Source organism: Pinus tabuliformis, chromosome 7, assembly GCF_031772625.1.
Source record: "Pinus tabuliformis cultivar Carrire ecotype Pingquan chromosome 7, CPIR1, whole genome shotgun sequence".
Lineage (NCBI taxonomy): Eukaryota > Viridiplantae > Streptophyta > Pinopsida > Pinales > Pinaceae > Pinus > Pinus tabuliformis.
Window position 1 is genome coordinate 572653728 of NC_142293.1, and position 17570 is coordinate 572671297.

A 17570-nucleotide genomic window follows, 5' to 3' on the forward strand; every position below is an offset into this window, starting at 1 on the left:
ATCTACCTTAAGTGCATTCATCTTTGTGTTTAACTCATCCATTCAGCCCAACACTTTGTTGATGAAAATTGACTCACTGTTCATGTGGGATTCAACAGTTACTTGCAGTTCTCCTCCATTCTTCACCATTAGTTTCTCTTGGGAACATGTCACAACCATAAAATTTTCTTTCGTTCAGCGCGGCCCTCACTTTTCTACCTTTCCATTGTCAAACTTCCCTATGTTGCACTATGAACAAATATTAACTCCTACCTATACCAAGCTTTGATACCAACTATCACAGCCACATGCTTCGACACTTCGTTCACCATGGGTGCACATTTGGCACTGGCTCAATTTCACTTTAAAATTACTTTTGTCGAGACTACACCTACTACCAACACTTATTTTATTTTTGTTAAGAATATTCTTCTTTAATTATGCAGTGGAAATACCATTTACTTCATTGAACATTTATACATGTAAAATACACTAATAAAAGGTAGGGGAAACTCCCAACAGTTCGTTCAAATGTATAAAATCAAACTTCTACAAATAATATATAAAGTTACAATTTCATAGTATGGTGGTAGTTGCCCAGCAACGCGCCCACGGGTTTTCCAACTCGATAAGCCTACCCAACCTTTAACTACTTCGTGCATCCCATCATGCAGCTTGCTTGAACTTCTACCTACTTGTGCATCCCACCGTACAACTCGCCTACACTTCTTCCCACTTATGCAGCCCATCATGCAACTTTCCCACACTTCTGCCTGGACATGCATTTGCATGCAGCCCATCTTGTACGTGCAATTATGGCCCGTGGTCCTGCCTTAATGTGCAACTGTGGTCTATGGCCCTGTTGAATTGTCTCCACTCCCCCTTAATGCATACTACTTCCCATAGCTGCTATAGAAACAAAAACCCCGAATTATTCTCACAAAGTTAGCTTGCACAGTCCTTTGGCTCCCTGAACGAGCCTCACCCTACCCATCTCCTTTCCTTTATGTGAATTCTCCTCCTCATTTTTCCTTCACTTGACTTGCCTTGAACTTGGTTTCGGAACTTGTATTTCTTTGTCGAATGACATCTCCTCCCATATATATGTGTTCCACATTGTTGACTTATCCAACTGTGGCTTCTCTTCGCTTGTGGGCCGACTTGTTCATGTATTGCCTCATATTGAGCTATGCGTCATGCCCCTTGGGTCGACTTGACATGATTTGGGTAGGCTCCCACGACTACGGGCAAGCTTGGCCCACTATACGCTTGCTGCTATGCCACTTACCTTACTCGGTCGCTATAGGCAGACACTCTCCTCACGTCGAGTGGGCGCCTACTACTGTGGCATGCCCGCCACTATGCCTATCCCAGTCACATGCCCATTTGATTAAACATGCCCACTATGTCTGACTTCCCTCTGGTTGGAGTTCCTCTCAACTCGCCCTCCACATGCATTCATTTAAATGTGCTTGTCGCCCGACTCACTCGGTTTTTCAACTCTCCTCGTGTGGGCAGTCATGAGCACTGGCCAACTTGAGGCCCTGATAGGGAGGAGAGAGATATGGATGGAGAGAGAGGGGGAGGGAAGGAGAAAGACATAGAGGGAGAAAGGCGTTGAGAGAGAGGGAGTGACAAGAGAGATATGCAAGACAGTGTGTATGTTTGGGTTGTGAGATAGAGAAAGGGAATAAGAAATAGAAGCACAGATGCAAATATAGATATTATATAGTATTCTATAACCAACTTAGATCCATCTTAATCCTAGATCTATCAAGTGCTGAGAGGATCAAATCCTTCTAGATGCAAACCTGTCGTTAAGTTTTGCACTAAAAAAAATAATTTATACCTAGAGAGATTTGATCCCTATGGCCGCTTGATAGATCCAAAGTTAAGTTGGATCTAAGCCGGTTTTAAACAGTCTTTGAATTCATTGAATAAATACCTCTCCAAGCTAATAAATTCATGTTTTTACAAATTTATATTGTAACTAATCTGTCATACTAAACTATCATTAAATTGCACCCACTAATATATATAATAAATTTGAAACTAATAAATGTTAATGATTATGAACAATCTTTTATTATATTAACATTTTCCTAAGGATTATTATCATATAATTATTACTTGTGATCTAAAAATCACTCTTGAGTGACCTTAGTTAATTAGTTATTGAATGAAGGTATTACAGACTCATGTGCTGGTGTGTGTCCATGTTATTTTAGGCAATGGATCGAGCAGAATGCAAAATACACAGACACTAGAAAATGGAAAATAGCAAGAGAAACACAGTAAGCAACCACAAGAACACAACACCCTATCCTCTACGGCTACATCTCCAGTCCAGCTCTCAGTGGTGGACTTCTTTTATTGTGTCTTTAAAGCAGAGAATTACAATGAGGAGCTCAAACTGAGTCTCCTGAAACAGAATTGCTTGGCAGGGTGGTTCCTGGATTCCTTAAGCCACTAGAGTGCACAAACTCTTTTCCTCACCGGCTCTTGACCTCTCTGGTTTTCAATGGAAGGAGCTCAATGTCATGCTCAATTCATGACAGATCCTCTCAGGAATGGCTCGATGCTGCCTTATGCTGCAGGTCAGCTCGGCTCTCTGTCTTTTTGCTCTTTGCTTCACTGTCTCTTCATTCTCTGTCTTTGTCTTCTGTCTTCCTCTCTTCGTTCTCCTTTCTCCATGTCTTCTCTTCTGTCTGTTCATGGCTTTAACACCAAATGATCTCATGACTGCTCGATTTCACTTCCTTTCTCCATCGAATCGCCTGCTATTTTTCACTCGGAATTCCCTGTCCTCTACATCATCATCAACGGCTCACAGGGAGTGGCAACTTGTCCTCTTGTGAACTGCACCAACTCTTCCTCATCGGTTCGGTTTTCCAGTTACACTGTGGAATGAGTCATCCACCATCTCAGCAGTCAAATCGGACCTCAAATCCTTATACATCGCGGCTTAATCCCCTGTCAAATCTGGTTCTTTCATCGGGCGTGATCTCAACCGTTAGATCTAGAGCCCCCAGATCTGACGCCATTCACTCATATCGCGCGGTTGACTTGCTTGATCGTTAGCACGCAATGAGTGGTGGTTTTCTCTCTCTTCCACTTGCCACACGTTGGGCACTGAATGGAATCGCTCACCTTTCCTCAATTCTTCTTACCGCCCAACGGTGCACTCGATAAATACCACCAGTTTTGGAGCGCGGGTCTCACCTTTAGCCTTTAGCACTTTCCCCATGGTTTTCCCAGCTTCCATGCAACCGAGCACTCGGGGGCTCTGCTTTTCGAGGGGTTTTTCCCATTTTGTTGATCCGGGCTTCCCAAGTGTCAGTTTGGCCTCCTGCGCAGTCTCCATGGGCCTCGGTCAGTGCACTTTGACTGAGGTCCTCGTCGTTCCTTGCTGGCTGCCAACTGCCATTGTTTAGAGGTCTTCCTGATTGCTTTCTGCTCTTGAATTCAAAGTTTTGTCCTATTTTGATACAGTCATGGCTCTCTGATTATTTTCATGGATCTAATTCAGATCATGGCCTTCCCACTAAAAAAGCTTTTGGACCACCAAAAGTTGGTTTTCAAGCATCGACTAAGTGAGGGTGCAACTGTCTCACTTGTCCAATCTCTATCCACTTTGCCCTGCTCGGCTTTGAACCTTTGAGCCCAATTCTGAGGTACTCAACATCTCCTCTACGTGTTATCCTCACCTTCTTATCCAAAACTGTGTCCTCCTGCAATTCGTTAAGATATTCAGGTAGCAAGTCATCAATAGAAGGCAACTAACTCTGCGCTTTGGGATCCTTAATTAGCGAGGGTTGAAACAACCTCAAACAATCTGCATTTACGATTGAGTAGATGTGCATGTAACCTAGTAGATCAAGGCGAAAAGCATTTTCACCAATCTTCTCAAGTATTTTGAGAGGTCCATACCTGATAGGCTTTAACATTTTACCTTCACCTTGCATCTTGTCCTTGCTGATGTACAACCATACTTGGTCACCAACTTGAAAACTATGCTCCATTCGATGCTTATCATGCCTTTCCTTGTATTTGGCTTGGCTCTTTTCTAGCTGCTCCTGTACTGCCTAGTGGATCTCTTGGATTTGTTCAATGAACCTAGTTTCCCTATTCACATCACTGTGTTCCTCAACTATGGCATATTTACCAAAGACAAAATCCAAAGGAGACCTTGGTGTGAAACCAAAATAGGTCTCAAAAGGAGATCTTTGTGTAGAAGAATGTTTTTCTCTATTTTAAGCATGTTGCAGATATCAAAAGTGTTCATCCCAAAGCTTAGGATGTTTGCTGCAATATCCTCTGAGTAACTGGATCACTGTCCTGATAACTACCTCTGTCTGGCCATCAGGTTGTGGATGAAAAGCTATGCTTTTCTTCAGTTTGGTTTCCATCAATTCCCACAGACTTGACCAAAACTTCTCCACAAATCAGGTGTCTCAATGCGATACAATGGAAGTGGATAATCCAAAATGAACCCATACATGTTCAAAGAACAATTTTTCAGTTTGTTCAACTATAATTTGCTTATTACAAGGTATCAAAATACACATTTTGTTGAACATGTCCACAACAACATATAGATAATCATGACCTTTCCTAGATGTAGGCAGTCCTCCAACAAAATCCATGGAAACACTTTCCCAATGGTGAGAAGGAACTGGTAATGGAGTGTACAAGCTTAGTTTTCTATTGTTGGGCTTGCTTTTAGCACACATAGTACACCCTCTTACATATCTAGAATCTATGTCACTAATTTTTGGCCAATAACAAAATCTTTGTAGCTATGCAATTGTTTTACTTACTCCAAAGTGACCTGATATTAGAGAAGTGTGTGCTTCTCTAACAATCTTTACTCTCTCAGTTTGTGGAATGTGTAACTTCCCACAATGGTATAAGAGTCGGTCCTTTAAATGATAATCCAATTCTTCTACTTGTTTGCCTTGAATTAAAGTTGCATATACATCTTTAAAGTCTATGTCTTGGGCATATTGTTCGATGTAGCTTTCATGTAACATAGAATTATGCTTAAGTATAGTAGATGCACATATAATGGGTCTAGATAACATGTCTACAACTTTATTATGTATGCCCTTTTTATATCTAATGACTAAATGAAACTATTGTAGAAAACCCATCCATCTGTAGTCTTTTGATTGTTGCAACTTAGTTTGGGAGTGTAGATATTGAAGTGGTTGATGATCAGTATGTATTACTATCTCTTTACCCATTAAGTAATGTTTCCACTTTTCCACACTCTGAACTAATGCATACAATTCTTTATCATATGTTAGGGTAGTTAACTACCGCAGGACTAAAATTCTTAGAATGATAACATATGGGTTTACCATGCTATGTCAACACTGCTACCATGGCATAGTCATTGGCATTTGTTTGGATCTCAAATGGTCTTTGAAGATCAGACAGTGCTAGTACAGGTGTCATACTAATATTTTCTTTCAAGGTGTCGAAGGCTTTCTAATGTTTTCCTCCCCATTGAAACACCTTGTTCAATCCTGTTTAAGCATGTAAGGGAGCTGCAATTAAGGAAAAGTTAGAAATGAACTTCCTCCAATATTGTGCTGCCCTTAAGAAGCTTCTCACTTTTGTAGCAGACTCGGGTTTAGGCCAGTTTACATTGATTTCCACCTTAGAGGGATCTATTTTCAATTCACCACCCCCAACTATATGACCCAAATAATTCAGAGATATTTTGCCAAATTCACATTTTGAGAGTTTAACATCAATTTTTTCTCTTTCCAAAACATCTAATGTCTGCTTAACATGGTTTAAGTGTTCTTCCCATGTTTTTCTAAAAATCAGAATGTCATCCAGATACACAATAACAAAATCATCAAGAAAATGTGTGAGTACATCATTCATTAATCTCATGAAAGTAGCAGGAGCATTAGTTAAGCCAAAAGGCATAACCAACCACTCATACAATCCTCACTTTGTTTTGAAAGTAGTGTTCCATGCATCTTGTTCTGCAACTCTGACCTGATGGTATCCATTATGCAAGTCTAGCTTGGAAAAATAAACAGCTTCTTTCAATTGATCCAAAAGATCATCTATGCAAGGAATGGGATAATGATTTTTGATTGTTATCTTATTCAGTGCTCGATAATCAATGCACATTCTCCACGAGCCATCTTTCTTACTCACCAAAACGATTGGTGACCCACATGGTGATGTGCTAGGTCTGATGAACCCTTTCTCGAGAAACTCCTGCACCTGCTTCTTGATTTCAACGTTCTCTAAAGTAGACAACCTGTACATTCCAACGTTAGGAAATGGAGCATCTTGCTACAAAATAATATCATGTACTATTTCCTTTTTGAGTGGCAGACCTTTAGGTTCTTGAAACAAGATATCATACTCTGAGACAACCTTATCTAAATTAGCTTGTTGTTTAGCATTACAGCACTCAAATATATTGGTTTCATCGGGTTTTTTTTCCTTTACAACCATTAGTAAGATTTGTTTGCATGAATTTATCATTCTTTTCATCTACCCTGAGTTTATGAGAGTATAATTATTCTTGAGCTTATGAGCTCTTACAAAGTATTCGATTCCATCTTTAACAAGAAGATACTTGACATTCTCAGCTCTATAGAAATAGCTTTCCTATCATACATGTAAGGACCTCCTAAGACAATTCCACATATATCCAAAGGAATTATGTCTAACTCAACCTCATCTACAAATGCTGACCCAAAAGAAAACTTGAGTTTGCACTGTCTAGTCACTTGTAGTTGTGCTTTATCATTCAACCATCCTAATGGGTATGGTTTCTTGTGAGGTGTAGTTACTAATCCCAACTTCTTTACAATTTCTTCAAAAATTAAATTTACTTGTGAGCCACTATCAAACAAAGTATCAATCTTTTGATATTTGGAAACAACTCGAATATGGAAAAGCTCATGTCTTTTTCTTTCATTTTCTTTATCAATAATAGATTGAGAAGAATTACTAGTAGATGCTTCAGAATTCTTACCTTTTATACCTGGCGCTGCAATAGTTGTTTCATCTCCTGAGTCTGACCCCAAATCCTTCTGAATAGCTGCAACCGTCTTCTTCTTCTTGCCCTTGAACTTCTTAGGTCTCAGCTCTGGATGTAGAATCCAATAATGCTCATCATCATGCCCATCCTTTTTATAGTGAGTGCATGAAGCTTTGCTCTTTTGTGCAGTGTTAGCCTTCCTTGTTTTCCACTTCTGCTTTCTTTTCTCCTTGTTCTTTCTTGCAGTGGGTTGGGATGGTCCCCCAACTTCTAGATTTCCATTCTTTCCTCTAGCTTCTAGATGAGTAGCTTGTACAGATACCTTATCTATACTAGTGGGATTAAACATGAGGATGGTATGCCTCATGTAGCTGTGTAGACCACCAATGTACTTCAAAAGAGTTTTAGGTGAGTCTAATGAGATTCCTAGAATCAATGCTCTCTTTCTAAATTCTTGAGTGCACCCTTGCACACTTTGCCCTTTCAACTATCAAAGGGTTTGCCAACTCATCATGGCTTGTTATATGTAGGCCAATGGATAGAACTACTTTTTGATTGCAGAAACAAATTCACTCCAGACAGAGATAATCTTACCATGTCTTTTCATATTAGCTTGGGTTCTGCCTTCCCACCAAACAAAGGAAGTGCCTCCAAGGCATATGCTTGCCAGCTGAATCTTGCTCTTGTCTGAGTCGATATTCTGCACTTTGAAATAGACATCAATTTGTCTAATCCAATTGTATAGCTTTTCTGCATTCAACTCTCCATCATATATAGGCAAATCAAATTTAACATCTAGCTTAATCAAAGATGCATTCTTGTTATGTATAGGGCTATTAGGAGGTGTGAGAAAGCTTTCTTCTTTCCCTTTGCCCTTTGAGTGGTCATGGAAATATGACTCATCTTCTCCTTTGTCCTGTTTAGAGCCCGATGAATCTTCATCCTTATGTTTTCTGAAGTCCCTATACATTTCTTCTACCATGGACTTTATGGCTAGGAAACTTTCTATGAATTGAGATTCTGGCCCCATAGAACCTTCTTCTGACATTGTCTTCCAAGGATAGACTCTCCCAATTTTAGGATTAGTTTTGAACAACTCTCCTTCTACTAATTTGAGCTTTGATCTAGTTAGAATTCAACAGCTAAACCAACACAAGTTTGCCTAACCTTAACAGCCTAAAACTCTGATACCACTTGATCTGAAAATCACTCTTGAGTGACCTCAGTTAATTAATTATTGAATGAAGGTATTACAGACTCATGTGCTAGTGTGTGTCCATGTTATTTTAGGCAACGGATCGATCAGATTGCAAAATACACAAACACTAGAAAATGGAAAACAGCAAGAGAAACACAGTAAGCAACCACAAGAACACAATAATTAATAAGGAGTTCACCCTATCCTCCAGGGCTACGTCTCCACTCCAACTCTCAATGGTGGCTTTCTTTTATTTTGTCTTTAAAGCAGATAATTACAATGAGGAGCTCAAAACTGAGTCTCTTGAAACATAATTGCTTGGCAGGGTGGTTCTTGGATTCCCCAAGCCACTAGAGTGCACAAACTCTTTTCCTTACTGGCTCTTGACCTCTCTGGTCTTCAATGGAAGGAGCCCAATATGGTGCTCAATTCCTAACAAATCCTCTCAAGGATGGCTCGATGCTGGCTTATGCTGCAGGTTAGCTCAACTCTCTATCTTTCCGCTCATTGCTTCACTGTCTCTTCGTTCTCTGTCTTCGTCTTCTATCTTCCTCTCTTCATTTTCCTTTCTGTGTGTCTTCAGTTTTGTCTGTTCATGGCTTTAACGCCAAACGATCTCATGACTGCTCGATTCCGCTTCCTTCCTCCGTCGGATTGCCTACTGTTGTTCACTTGGAATTCCTTGTCCTCTGCGTCATCATCAACAGTTCATAGGGAGTGGCCACTTGTCCTCTTGCCAATTGCGCTAGCTTTTTCCTTGTCGGTTCGGTTTTCGAGTTACACTATGAAATGAGTCATCTGCCATCTCAGTGGTCAAATTGGACCTCAAATCCTTATACATCGCAGCTTAATCCCCTGTGAAATCCGGTTCTTTCATCAGGCGCAATCTCAGCCGTTAGATCTGGAGCCCCTAGATCTGACGCCATTCGCTCATATCGCGCGGTTGACTTGCTCGACTGTTAGCACGCGATGAGCGGCAGTTTTCTCTCTCCTCCACTTGTTACGCATCGGGCGCTGAATGGAATTGCTCACTTTTCTTCAATTCCGCTTACCGCTCAAGGGTTACCCCGATAAATACTGCCGGTTTTGGAGCGCGGGTCCCGCTTTTAGCCTTTAGCGCTTTCGCCACAGTTTTCCTGGCTTCCATGCGACCGAGCACTCAGTTTCTTACATTTTCAAGGGGTTTTGCCTAGAGCTTAGCTGCGCATCAGAAACGGCCTCCTTTTCTCGATTCGGGCTTCTCAAGTTCCAGTTTAGCCTCCTGCGCAGTCTCCATGTGACTCGGTCAGCACGCTTTAACTGAGGTCCTTGTCATTACTTGCTAGCTGCCAACTACCACTGTTCAGAGGTCTTCCTTATCTCTCTGTGCTCTTGAATTCAAAGTTTTGTCCTATTTTGATACAGTCATGGCTCTCTAATTATTTTCATGGATCCAATTCGGATCAACTTGCTTTAACACTTGTAAGAGCCCACTCAAATAAAAGGGATTAGCATCATTATTATTTACTATCAGCTATTTATTATTATTAATTTTATTATCATTGATGATCCACATAATTTTATTTTTCATTTCCACAAAGTGAAGTAACTTTGTTTATAATTACCAGTAAAGTTAATTTGTTTATAATTTTATTACTATAGACAGCCTAATATTATTTATCAATCTTTAAATTTATCCCATCCCTTGCAGGTTGTATTTGTTCACCTCTCATTTTCCCCTTTCAACATAAGGATAGTGCCTTGATTATTTTCATCTATTTGAAATCTTTCTGCCTAGTGTTTCGATTATTTCTATTTCTTTGAAATCTTGTTGTCCGGGATCGATAATACTATTTTGTTTTGCATAAATATTTGGCTAAGAAAAACTGCAATCCAATTTTTTAAGTATCAATGGATTGTTATATAAGCATTAATGGATAGATGGAGTACCAAAATGTCGTGTAACAAGAAAATTTCTTATAGTTTTACAATTGACCCATTGGAATGGAGGGTTTCTATGCTTATTTAACGTATAGAGAATAAATACTTAGACAATAGTATCTATGAAAGATCGTCTGTCTCGGCCGTAGCAATATATGATTTGCATCTCAAGAGTAAACTTTCCGAGTATAATTTTTTAAACAGATAGATAGAGTGCATCATGTAATTCTATGATTGATTGTATATGAATTTGAATCAGAGAATATATACACAATCTTTTTATAAAGAATTATTTAAATATTTTAGAATTTTGAGTGATTTTAATGGTGTCGAGGTTGAGGAATTTTCTGGACCGTCAAAAATAGTCACAAGCAGCCGAAATCTTGCCAAAACATTTAAAAAAATCTGGCAATAATAGTTTTTAGTTATGTTTTTGATGTTAAAAATAAATTCAGTACCATTAAAACAATTTTGAAACAACCAAAATTTTGAAATTTAAAATCAATAATTTAGATTTACACAAATTCCTGAAATTTCCATAATTTTCTGAACAAATTAACAATCTAATTAAACTACAGTGGTTTTAATTTTATATTAACATAATTTTTTTTCAATCATTTGGAGTAATTTTAATCCTATATTAATTTTCTTTATGACGGTGTGAATTTTTAATCACATATGCCAAATAGGAGAAGATCCTGGAAACTCCACTTTTAAAGCGAGAAGATTTAGAAAACTCCATATTTAAAACGATAGCGTTGGACATATAATTATTTGTTGAAAAAAAATTCATTTTCTCATGAACTTTTTGAGGCAGGTAGAATGAATCTTTAGTTTTCATCCTAGAAGTGAAATATAAAAGGCAAGATCACCACAGGTTATGTAATCTATGTATTATAATTTAGGTATATTTTTCCATTTAATTGGTTTGAAAACCAGTAAGAATATATTAAAATCACAAGTAGTTTAAACTTCAAGGGGTAAATTCTCTATGATTTAATTGCCAGAGTTTTTTAAATATTAAATCTATATATACCATCAAAACCTCATTTTAAACCATAAAGATTAAAATTTGACCAAAACTTATTTCAAACCATAAACATCAAAATTTTACCAAAACTTCAGGACATGTCGCAGAGGAAACGAAAAAAAGAATGTAAACGATAACAGGAAGATCTGTGAGAGAAGAAAATGCACATAAGCTAGCCATATGTAGATGACCGTAATTGTTTAATTTAAATTGTGGTTCATTAAGACAATTACAAGGAGAGGTTGGAACATTTCATCCCATGTTGAAATCTGCAACTTCTGCTACTCGAATTTTGATTCCATATTTATTTACACAGAACTCCGATGTTGAAACCAATCTAAAATGCTATTTTGTTACTCAAGGAACAAAACAAAACAAATTACCTGAAAAGACCTGACAGCGCTGAATAGGGCTTAATACCCGAACCCCATAACAGATACTTAACAGAACGCAATTTATCTCCCAAGGACCGTAACGGAGAATACATAATAGCACTGAATGACGAATTTCTCGATTTTCTCTGTACAGCAATGGCTGTTGCATGAATCTGCACTAGATGGTGTACGCAATTAATTGCGGGCAGGTAACAATTAATAAGTTACACGAAGTCAATAAACTGTAATTCATTAGTTGTAATTAAGAAATCGAGTTTTCAATCTCTAATTCATTAATTGTAAGCAAATTTGTAAATGAAATCAGTTTTTCAATTATCAATATTACATCGTCATAATCTCACATGAAAGAACCCAAAAGTATCTGAACGAACAAAACGGAATTAATTTCGAATAATGTTTTATTAGCAGTTCATGAAGCTCACCCCGTAGCGGTGCCGATACAAGCCATGGTCGCCTGGTTTTTGCGACGCTCTTGACTATTGTCGGCCGCAACATTTGTGATAGTAGAAATTTCAAAAGAGTGAAGGGTTTTGCTTTCCAAGCGGATATTCTTCGATATTTCGGTTGAGAGAGGGCATTATGATGGATGAAGTCAATAAGATCAATTTGATTACTGGGGCAGCGATTTCCTCCTCGAGAAAAGGGGAGAGGAGTGACGGAAACATGTTGTTCGTCGATAATAAAATGTGTTGTTACATCAATCGCACAATCTGGGAGAGGAAGTGCCACTGGGTTGGCGCAGGCACAGGCTGTGGCTGAGCGATAATTTGCTTTAACACTGGCGGCGGTGGGCAGCGCGGGCGTCCCTGTTGGTGGCGCGGTAAAGTGTGTTGGAGCGAAGGTGGTCGAGCAGTAACTGCGTTGAACAGGAGGCTGCGTTGGCAGCAGCGGCTTCGGCAACTGGGGCGTCCACGGCGCGGGTTTGGGCAGCAGCCGCTTGGCTATAGTAGAGCCGACGTAGCCGTAGCGGAAAACCTCTTGAAAGGTGTGGAGTTCCTCCCATATTATGCGAGTGATTTAATCACACATTTTATTATCGACGAATGGCATGATTCCGCCCATTCCCCTTTTCTCGAGGAGGATATCACTGCCCGGCAATTGATCTGTTTGGCTTCATCACTCACAACGCCACTCCTCTCACACGGAATATGTGCTTGGAGTGCAGAGCAGTTTCACTCTCTTGGAAACACGACCATCACAATGTTGCAGCCGGAAATAAGTTGGGACAGTCCCAACGGTCGCAGCAACTTGCTGACTACGCCTTGTATCAGCGACCCAATCGGCCTTGACCTTTATGAACTGCCATAGGCCAAGGCAGAATTGAACGCTGATAAAATGCTATTCCAAATTAATTGCATTGGCAGGATCACTTCATTGTGTCAATTGTTCTCTCCTTAGATAGCTCACTCTAAGCATCTATGGCCCCGTTATTTTTTTTTCTACCATTTCCTTTGTTGCTTTTTTCTCGGCCGATGGGCATATTCTTCTTTTTCTTTGAATGTTGATATGCGTGCCATCCCTCACCGGTTAAAAACCATGGAAGTCCTTATGATGCCATCTTTTTCTTTTCCTTTTCCTTCATTGCACGTACCCGATGGTAGTCTCATCCTTGTGCTGGTTGGTTTTTTTTGGTTGTACTTAAAGTTTGATGTTGATGTCTTCTGTTGAACTTTTGCTTTTGCTTTTGCTTTCACTTTGTGTAGAAAATGCAAAAGATGAATTGCGGGATCAACACTCAGTGCAGGAAGGTAGTCTTCGCATGATATTCTACATGTCGGTGGTTTGCCTGCGAATGAATGCATTTTCCTTTACAGCATCAGCTTTCCGTCATCCCTTAGAGCTCAAGGCACTCATCATTCCATTTCATTTTACACAATCATTGCTTTACTTCATAATTTGTTAATTAATTATTATTTTCGTCTATGTATGTACTGATTTGCGTGCGATTGAAGGTTTAATGCCCAATGAAGGTATTCCTAATTGGCTTTTAAGCAGAAACAAAAAATGACATCAACTTGTGAAATTTAAATGAGAAACTGATTTCTATTTCAAGAGATACCTGACATATATCACCATGACCATCATTTAAAAATGAAGTGTTCTAAATATTTTCCACTTTTGCTTACTATGCTAATACGAGTCTTTTCGGAATTTTAGAATTTTTATTTTTAAAATTCAAAAATTATATCCAGATGATCTAGATTTAATAAATTCAGTCTTATATATAATTTGATTGATGAGATTAAGGGTTTCTAAATCATTTTTTTGTTTTCAAATTTATGCATGTTTGCCACATCCATGTGTCATGGCTTTACAAATTCTGAATGTTACATAAATGTCCAAAAATGTAACATACTATTAAATGAATTCAAATATTGGCAGCTGTTTATTCTACCACCAGAACGCAAACATAGGTACATGCATATATCAAAGGGGTATATATATATATTTTTTTTTTGACTTGCTTCCATATCAATGGTTGAGTGTCCAATGTATATTTGTCTTAACATACTTCACATTAACATTAATATGTTTTATTGAGGTTCTGAGAGTGTCCAATGTATATTTGTCTTAACATACTTCACATTAACATTAATATGTTTTATTGAGGTTTTCAGAGTGTCCAATGTATATTTGTCTTAACATACTTCACATTAACATTAATCTAAGTCCCTCCAATGCGTATATAAATAACAATGGATATTGTTGACTCTATGTTAGTTTCTTTGGCTTATTTTCATATTTTCTATTGCCTAAGTTTAAAATTTCTGCATTTCTATATTTTTTTTATTGTTGGTGCCACTCTCACATCACCACCTATACCTACAACAACCATAATGCCACCACATCTGAACTCAATTTTCCTTATACTACTTGTGCTATTATTCTCTCAATCCACTCTTCTAATCTTTCCAAGATGTTTCTACATACTTTTCTAACGCCTTAAGTCGCTTCATCTCACTCTACAATTATCTATACACACATTGGATGATCTTCTTGAATTCAATTATAGTTTACTATGTCATGTTAATCAACCAAATGTTGGTTTGGGTGGTGAAGGTGATCAACATGGTTTAGGAGCAAAGAAAGCACTAACAATCAGAAACAAACAAATCTAGTCACACATACATAATCAAGACAAGAATAGTAGTAGACGTTATAGACAATGAAAAAGGAACGAGCAAGTGAATATTTGCATGAAAGGTTTATGAAATAGGGAGAAGGAAGAACATAGCATCAAGAGTGGAGCTCACATCTACTAGTTATAGTGGTTGTAAAGATGCTTAGGTGCAATCGTTCATTTTAATTCTCTATAAAAAAAACTCACTGGTTTATGCCAATATTATATTGATAAACTTTGTAGTATAGTAAGCAAATATAAATTACAATATATTTTGTCTTAGGTAGAATTAACTATTGTAGCATTACCAGTGCATGTCATATGTGCACTCTATGAATATGAAATTATAGCATTCACAATGTCTTTAGTGAGAATTTCCTTTATTAGATTTCTTCATAAAGTATCATGTCATAAGTTTACACGCCACTTGAATTTCCTTTATTACACATCTTCTATAGGTTCCAAATTTCTCATATAGGCTAATTTCCTATTTTTTTTCCTCCTTCCATGATTCTTAAGTACTTATAAAGCATCTATGCTGCCTTTCACCTAGTGACTTAGGAAATAAATTAGGCCTTGGTGTACTAACTCCCTCATTCATAAAAAATGATGCAGCTCACTCATCTACTCATTAAGAAGTAAGTCTAGTTTAGTAAGGGAAATATGAAATAATCTACCCCATTTTGATTCATAAAATTCCTAATGAAGTCATGTATTGGCCTATCATAGGCGTTAGCATGTGTAATAGCAAGAGCATAGATACCAGACATCAAGGAAATATGGACAATGGAATTATTTAGGTCTTAGAAGCTCCCATGTGATGAGGATTCAATAAATCAATCATATATATATCAAAATAAAAAATTAAATATAAAATATTCATTCCCTTTATATATTGAAAACTTAAAAACTCGAGAGAAAGACTAGTACTAGCATTGATAATAATAATATTAACCATCTCCTTGCTCGTTCTTCCATGCATATAGTAATAAAAAGAATCTAGATTGGATATATGTTTTTATGTTTGTTTTTTCTCATCATAGCATTGAAGAGCTTGAATTTGAAGAGGAAGATGATGAGGAGATGCTCTTGAAGAAGGCCTTATCATGGCCTCTAATATTGAATAGTTGGCTATTGCAACATAGATGGTGCATGGTATTGATAGGGGACAACAACATTATTGAAATTTGAAGTATTTTCTAGTATGTCATCTTTGGATGTCTAAAATCTGAAGACAACATGGTTGTTGGTAGGATTTAAGTGTGATTTATGCACATCCCAAAAGATTTAATGGTTCCCTTGGGGAAATTATATCCATCTTTTACAAAGAATCAAATGGACCTCCACAACTTCCAACATTTGTTGTCATAGCTTTTCCCAAATACATCAGGCTTCCTTGGGATGAAAGAAATCCCACTCACTTTCCTATAACAACAATAAAACGAAATGGACATACACAAATTCCACTAAAGATGGTTTTGGAATTAAATATACATAAATCTCAGTGTATGACATTACCAAAAGAAACAATAGACATTGGATAACTGAACTTCAAGGTCTCACATTCACAACAATTTGAAGAGTCCCTTCTTTGCAAGATCTCTAAATTTTCCCCATATTCACTTTCGATCATTACATAAAAATGAAAGACAACAAAAACATTGCTTACAGAAAACATGCAGAAGAAATTCTTCGTTCAATGCCTACTCCAGACAATCTTCTCCAATCCATATGTTAACATCTCCAAAAGGTTTCCCATATTTATTAAGCTCAATCTATTTTTATCGCATACATTTTGTATCTATTAACAATAGTCAAATTTACTCATTATTAATACATGGTTGCAAATATTACATTGTTATTATATTTTTTAACTACTTACTTCTAACATTATCTGTCTTCTGGAATAGGATGTATGGACTCGCAAATATCACAACTATATAGTTATTGCAATGAAATAGAGGCAACACTAATTACACTAAAAAATATAGACAAAACATTTCTATCAGTGCCAAATCCAAACGCACCACTATACTGCCTTCGTCCAACTTTACAATTATTACTAAAAATAAAATCTTCTCTGAAACATATAATCCACATACATCAACGTGACAGAATGCGAAAAATATGAGTGGACTAGAAATCAAGAAATATGCATCTTCAACTACGCATAAATCTTCAATGGTGTTCGATATGCCATCGTTCGCCTTGCATTTTCAACTAGAAGTATTGAAATTCCCATGACAAAGGTAAGTTCATTTTCATTCATTCCAATTTCATTATAACACAATTCGCATGCAAACTCATTATAATCAATTTCAACAGTTAAATTCCATATTTAAAATAATAATAATTCTTCTACATATTTTGAACGAAATATTTCTTTTGCAGGTTGATTATTGCTTCTTTGACTCTCTGATGTCTTCAACAAGTTGTGATGCAATTTTAAATGTGGAAATATAACCATCATGTTGTTCACGATGTAATATTATTTTACCTACCTCTTCTTTTATAATATAATATTTTTCATTTTTTTAAAACTTAAAAAAGCATCTTCGAAGATCAAGAGGCAATCTATGTTTGAAACATTATACTATCTGTAAATTTCACATAATATAAATCATTTACCTTTATCTTCCACCTTTGCATGCAATCTTTCTTATTAATTCTTATTTTCAATGACCATTTACATCTCATGATCGTTCCTCAATTTATGCCTTACGACATTTCCTTAGCAACATATGGTGCAAATGCTAGTTTATATCAATATGATAAAATTCTCAACCATCGATATTCACCTCCACTTTGTCATTGATATTATAAACCTGTGAAGATGCATTGTTACAAAACCATGGCTTATCAATACAACACGCCCATAAACCATAACTTCTTTCACAATAAATAGTTTA

The 17570-nt window shown here is 37.3% G+C and overlaps 1 long non-coding RNA gene across 1 annotated transcript; it reads right to left on the reverse strand.

The window, feature by feature from the left end:
* Positions 1-11332: 11332 nt before the first annotated feature.
* Positions 11333-13013, reverse strand: LOC149248715 (uncharacterized). The gene is made up of 2 exons (XR_016265769.1): positions 11963-13013; positions 11333-11692 (listed from the first exon to the last, which is right to left on the reverse strand). It is a non-coding gene; the product is annotated as an uncharacterized LOC149248715 (long non-coding RNA).
* Between the last annotated feature and the right edge of the window lie 4557 nt (positions 13014-17570).